The sequence below is a fragment of the Nanorana parkeri genome, unplaced genomic scaffold (genome assembly GCF_000935625.1).
Source record: "Nanorana parkeri isolate BGI_ZX_2015 unplaced genomic scaffold, ASM93562v1 scaffold99, whole genome shotgun sequence".
NCBI lineage: Eukaryota > Metazoa > Chordata > Amphibia > Anura > Dicroglossidae > Nanorana > Nanorana parkeri.
The window spans coordinates 1,056,753-1,063,759 of record NW_017306367.1 but is presented as its reverse complement, the minus strand read 5'-3'; the positions used below and the strand labels follow the sequence as shown (position 1 = coordinate 1,063,759).

The window sequence follows — 7,007 nt, the reverse complement described above, 5'->3', positions numbered from 1 at the left end:
CCCCTTCAAAATTACAATTAATCCATGCTAAACATTTTTAAGTTGAATATTTTGCCCAGGGTACTTTTCTTATGTCAGATGCTCCCATTTGACGTTCCACCCACTTACTTTCAGATATTACAGTCACTGGTTGCTAAATACGTGTGGAAACGCTGAAAACTGAGGGTTTTCAGTTTTGGCTTGATACGTCCCAAGTCTAGTGTTGGCTTAGCTTTCCCAAACTTTAAGGCTTATTATCACGCTGCTATATTAACTCGAGTCATAGACTGACTTTATGCACTTCCGACTAAGCAATGGGTGTCTCTGGAATATACGCTGTGGTTTGGATTCCAAGACAATTCCGGAACCTCTCCATATCCACTTCATTTGTGTACGTGTCAACTCTGGCTGTTTGGGATAGAATCTTACTGAAATTTGGCTGCCAATTTAATTCCCCTCTTCTACCGCTGCTTGGTCATTCATATTTTACACCTGGTAAATGGGATGCCTCTTTCCAATCCTGGCACTCGGAATCACCCATCCGCTCACATCATGTGATGATAGGAGCTGAGTTTAAACCTCTGCGGGAGATTAAGGAACCATCTACATTAACTGCAATGAATCGTTGGATATACACTCAACTTCGGCACTTTATTGCCTCCTTACCTATTTATTTATTACAGGTGTTTATATAGCGCCAACAATTTACGCAGCACTTTACATAGTTGCACATTCACATCAGTGCCTACCCTCAACGAGCTTACAATCTAAGGTCCCCATCTCACATGCATACATAGAGGGCCAATTTAGAGAGGAGCTAATTAACCTACCAGCATGTCTTTGGAGTCCACCTCGCTCCTTAAAAAGGTTGTCCCTTGGAAGCTATATTCCTGTCAAAGAGTGCTCCTACTAAATGCATCTCGGTGCTCCAAAAGGTGTTGTCTGTAGAAAGGGGAAAAGCATTCCTGGCTATCTAAATGGTAAACTGAATTGTGTTGTCCTTTCACTGATGATCAAAGAACAATGGTCCTTACTCTAGCCCAAGTGTCTTCCACGGAGTGTACTGTGGAGGAATTGAAGTATAAATTACTTTCATGGTGGTATCTGTCTCTGTCTAGATTACATGCCATTTGTAGTAACCATTCTCCACTGTGTTGGAGGGGTTGTGGCCACTGAGGCACGTTAGCACACACCTGGTGGTTTTGCCCACTTATCCAGGCCTATTGGTGAAAAACTGCTACTTATAGTGACAAGATAATGGGCTCTACTATAAAGTTTGAGCCCTGGTACAAGTTGTTTCATTGCACTGATGAGTCAATGGGCCGATACAAGAGGTCCCTTACTCCCCACTTACTCAACACGGCCAAAGCGTTAATTCCTCTATACTGAAGACAGATAACCACTCCTCCTTTGTATTTATGATTTCTGAAAATTGCTGAGGTATGCTTTATGGAGGAGTTGATTGCTACATCTAAGGACCGGTATGACAAATTTTATGTCACATGGGCCTGTGCCTACTGGTTGGAATTTCAAACTACTGATGATTACCTTACGGTGTTGTCAATGTCTCCCCCATGATATTTATGATATTCATGCTATTGATGATATTCATTGATTTCTTTTCTCTCTGATATTGTGCTATTATGTGTTTTTGTTTGTTTGGAATTTGTAATCTTGTCCAATTCAACTTGTTTTTTAATTTTGTATTTTTATACTCTTCCTTATGTTTGTTCTTTTTAAAATCTTAATAAAAACGTAATGCACAAAAAAAAAGAGATGCATACACACTTTAGGTGCAAGGTACAACAACTGGACCCGCTTGATAAAAATAGGTCCTAGATCGAACGCCTCCAACACAGACAAAAGGGAAGGCCACTCGACACTGTCAAAGGCTTTGGCTGTGTCCAGTGATAGATTAATCCTATTACCCGGATTATCTACTGGGATCAGCGGCGGACTGACCATGAGGGCCCGCGGCCAAAAGGGGGCCCATCACCGACCCCCGTGCCCGCATGGAAGGGGACGTGGCTGTGTTACAGCGGCGACGGAAGTGTTGCCCACCTCTCGGGCCCACCAGACACTGCCATTGCCGCTGTAACAGAGCCGCATCTCCTACAGTGGCACGACCGAGAAGAGCTCTGAGATAGTGGGCCTGTCATGGAGGGCGGACCTACCGCCGGCTGCATGAGAGCCTGAGGATGGGGGGGAGGCACTAAGATCCGCTTGAGTGCCGGCGATCGCACTGCGGGCAGGGGGCGTGGCTGCGGTGCTATTGACTTCAATGCAGGAGGATCAATCTTGGCCTGCGTAGAGGAAGAAGAAACGGCTGAACAAATCGGAGCTGTAATTTACAGGACCCCACCCCCTTGCTGAGAAGTCTGTCCGCAGTGCGGGGCCCCAAGGACCCTGCACTGCCCCATATTCCACCAAGGGGGGTGCCCAGGACCAGGCCTCACTGCCCCCCAGCCTCAGACCCTGGTGCAGCCGCACCGGCAGTAGCTCCGCCCCTGTCTGTGCACAGAACAAGACCCTGTGCAACATGCTTTATCTCTTTCCTATAGGCTTCTGATCCAACCTGAGGAAGCTTTTAAGCCACCCTATCTGTTAAAATGGGAGCAGGATCCTTTACTTAGCATGACATTCTTCAACTTTTCTAGTTTCATTCAGTGACCAATTACTATAGTTCAGCCAGTCCTAATACAGGGTAGAAAGTCTATGAGGTCTTCTTTAAAAAACAAAAAGAGTTACACGTAGTCGGCAGGATTCGAACCTGCGCGGGGAAACCCCAATGGATTTCAAGTCCATCGCCTTAACCACTCGGCCACGACTACACACTACGGGAGAGTTACACACATTCATGTATTTGACCAGTCTTTTTTAAATCAAACACTTTCCATACAATGTCAATTTTTCTATGGACTGTAACATATAATATTCGTTGTAGCTCTCCTACAATGCTCATTCGGGCTTATGCCTTTGTACAGCATGAAGATACAAACTACTGGCTCAGCATAATATATGCTAATTTCAGGACTGTCACAAATCATTGTTTTCTGTATACGATAAAACACCCTTTTTCCTAAGACATTTTTATTCCATGTAACCTAAGATTTTGCATCGTCACTGCCGTATATATATGTAGCTCCGAAGCTAATGTCTATTGATATTAAATTGGGTAGATTTTAGTTGCGTTAAATAGCAGGATTAAACACTATCAGGGATCAATAGGATTACAGAAAGACAGTTCTCAGCGCAAAACGATGGATAATTGCGTATAACATTGCAAATGCTACACTTAAACCACAAACAACGCACGCACATGCCACGTAACAAGACAGTCATTACAACGTTCCAGGATATGACTGCCACCTAGCGGCCGTGTCTTGTTTGATCCTCCATACCCGTTTCTTGGCTTGTCTCATTGTAGTCCGAAGCGTTTTGCGGAAAACACTAAATTCTACGATTAGGACATTTTAAGAATGTGTTGTCTCCGCCCCTTTTACAATGCAACATAAGACATTTTCAGCAAGAAAGACATCCGAATATTTTGTTAAGAGGAAAGTCTTTGATCAATAATTGACATATAAAGCATATTGATATATACTTATGACTTAACTGACAGAAAACTGAAATTGAATCATGTCAGGATGGCCGAGTGGTCTAAGGTGCCAGACTCAAGATTAATATCTTCCAAATGGTTTGAAAATGTTCCGACAAGCACATGAGGTTCCATGGTGTAATGGTTAGCACTCTGGACTCTGAATCCAGCGATCCGAGTTCAAATCTCGGTGGGACCTGAATTTTTTATTTTTTTCTTCCATTTGATTCACCATGCATCTAAATTATCACATAATTTAAAAAAAATGCTAAATATCTTTGGAGAATTAAACAAAGCTGCAATTTTGTAAAACAATTCACTGATGGCTACTTCAATTATAATGCAGAACACCGTTTTATGATACTGAATTGCCTGTAAGGTCTACTACTGAGAGGGGAATTCAAATAATATAAAATAAACTGTGGTGTTATCAAAGTGATATTGAGAGAGATAATGTTTTTACAGATGTAAAGTGAACATAAAAATATTACCTCCCCGTCGGGGAATCGAACCCCGGTCTCCCGCGTGACAGGCGGGGATACTTACCACTATACTAACGAGGATTGGCTTATAAGGCTTTCGCTTTTCTAGCTGAAAGACGGAAAAGCAGGTGTATACTATTTAGGGCTGAATAATTAAGCTGTGTGCTTCAAGGTAATAGAGTTCCTGTCAAATTAGTTCCCTAATGATGTTATTTTTGTATCTCCTACAGAGGTGCATGAATAAAAAAACTCAAAGATAGATGGAGCCTTAGTAATACTTTATTTTTGCTCCATACTGACCCTCTTGATTGACTGGAAATACACTGAAGAGCTTGAGCGTATGTGGTATGCCAAAAAAAAATAAAAAAATTAAACTACATCTCCTGGGTAAATCATATATGTCCTGGGCTCCCTCATCCCCCCCCCCTTGGGTAACAATTAATCAAAACTGCAACCAATCAGCTTCTATCTTTTATTTTCAAATCTTACATGAGCAAACTGAAGAGTGAAGCTGATTGGTTGCCATGGGCAACTGCTCCAGATTCTGTTTGCTCCAGTTTTTATAAATTCCCCTCATTGTGTTTTTAATTGTTCTTTGACATGCTTCCTCTGCAGGTAGTGCCAACATCATGAAGGGTATAAGAGAAAAACAAATTATTTTTTTAAAATATCAGTTTTTTTTTTTTTTATGGTGTTCAACCAAAACAAAAAAATGAGCGGGCTGGCAAAGCGCCTCAATGGCCCAGGAAAGAAACTTCCACCTTCATTGACAGTGCACTGCAATGCAACACACCTTCATTGTTAATGTTCGTTGGCGGGCCGTTCACATTGAAAGTAGCATGCGGGGGGCGTGGCTCCCCCCCACCCTTGAGTCACCGTTCCGCTGGGTTCACACCTATTGTTGTACGCTGCCCGTTACACGGGCATTCTGTTGCTCCCCCACCAGAATGTTTCTGATGTTTATTTAAGTTTCTTGTATCACAAAAACTAATAAAACATATTGAAGAGAAAGTAGCATGGGGTGCTGTGCATCACTGTAGCTCACACGAGCCTGCTCACGTTCCCACAACGCTATAATGTGAACTGGGCCTTTGGGTTTACAGTTGTGCTGAAACGTTTGCATACCCTGGCAGAAATCATGAAATTTTGGCATTGGTATTGAAAATATGACTGATCATGCCAAAAAAGTGTATTTTATTTAACCTCCCTGGTGGTCTGATTATGTTCTAATTTACTATCGCTGTTTTCTACCTGGTCTAAAGCCGCTTTTAGTGATAGTGATCATGTGAAGCCATTTATTATCACATAGTTGTTTGGCTCCTTTTTAATTTAAAATGATAACAGAAATCACCCAAATGGCCAAGATCAAAAGTTTACATACCCTGGAATGTTTCGCCTCATTACAGACACACAAGGTGACACACACAGGTTAAAATGGCAATTAAAGGTTAATTTCCCACATCTGTGGCTTTTTAAATTGCAATTATAAATAGAAACAAAGCGTTCAGACCGCCAGTACCAGTGGTACTCAAACCCACAAAAGTCTCGCCACACACATGTAGAAAAAAATGTTGTATTGTATAATGAAAGCAAAATATGACAAACGTGACATCAACCCCCTTCCTAAAAACATTTTAAAATGTTTTCATTGTTTTTTAGAGGGAAACGCGTCAAGGCAAGTGGCCATTACAGCCTGTAGAGCCATTTTGGTTGCCTGTGGAATGGACTATCTTTACCGCCAATATGGAATACACGATCTATGAGCCATAAAATATATACAAGGACAGCTGCCTTCAGGAAATGTGGTTTCACCTCTGAATAATCCAGTGTCCGTTAAGAACCGGGATCTGGGTGAGAATCATACAATACACATGCTCTATATGTGGAACAGGGAGCTTCTATTAGGGATGCACCGATACCGATACTAGTATTGATATTGATGCCAATACCGAGTATTTGGGCGAGTACTCGCCCAGATGCTCCGATGCCTAGCATGAGTACTTCCTTTATATGTAATGATGCGCTGCCCGGTTTCCTGATTGGCAGGGAAGCGGCTCCATGCTCTCTCGTCACTTGTGATGAGAGAGCATGGAGCCGACTTCCCGGCCAATCAGGAAGCCGGGCAGTTTGTAATGACGCGCTGCCTGGCTTCCTGATTGGTCGGGAAGCTGGCCAATCAGAGAGCCGGGCGCCGTGTAATGACGCAGCGCCCGGCATTCTGATTGGCCGGGAAGCTGACTTCATGCTGCCTCGTCATCTCATGACGAGGGAGCATGGAGCCGGCCCCCTGGCCAATCAGAAAGCAGGGCGTCATTACACGGCGCCCAGCTTCCTGATTGGCCGGCCAGGCGGCTCCGGCTGGGTACCGGAGGAAGCCCGCGTTCTGGCTGGAGAGGCCACGGGGGTGACAGGCTGGACATACCAAGGTAAGAGGGGACTTTCTTGTTAATCGGGAAGCCGGGTGGGGAGTCTTTACACGCTGCCCGGCTAATCAGGAAGCCAGGTGACGAGTCATTACACGCCACCTGGATTCCGGAATGGGACTTCCGTTACCCTGTAATTGGTATCGGCGAGTACCAAAAAAAAAAATTACCGGTACTCGTACTTGGTACCAAAATACCGGTATCGGTGCATCCCTAGCTTCTATAGATGCATGTTGAATACAATGCAATACCAAAAGGGTTTCTTTTGTGAAGTGTGATATCATATAGCACCTTGATGTATTGGATGCACACCAGGGGGCAGGGAACTCCAGCCCCTCAGGATGTGGGACATACTGTAAATCACCCGTTTAAATATATATGACAAGGTGGTGTCATGACACAATAGGATTGGTCCAAAGCATCCCATCGCGAGATCCATGCATATGTGAATGTATAAAAAGGGACTGTGCCCTATTGATAACAATAATAAGGACTCACTGGAAGTGTATATATATATATATATAT

The 7,007-nt window shown here is 43.4% G+C and overlaps 3 non-coding genes across 3 annotated transcripts; 1 reads left to right on the top strand and 2 right to left on the bottom strand.

Annotated features, from left to right (window-relative positions):
• Positions 1 to 2,728: 2,728 nt before the first annotated feature.
• Positions 2,729 to 2,810, bottom strand: TRNAS-UGA. Its single transcript has one exon. It is a non-coding gene; the product is annotated as a tRNA-Ser (tRNA).
• An 894-nt stretch (positions 2,811 to 3,704) lies between these two features.
• Positions 3,705 to 3,776, top strand: TRNAQ-CUG. Its single transcript has one exon. It is a non-coding gene; the product is annotated as a tRNA-Gln (tRNA).
• A 292-nt stretch (positions 3,777 to 4,068) lies between these two features.
• TRNAD-GUC lies at positions 4,069 to 4,140 on the bottom strand. Its single transcript has one exon. It is a non-coding gene; the product is annotated as a tRNA-Asp (tRNA).
• Positions 4,141 to 7,007: the final 2,867 nt, after the last annotated feature.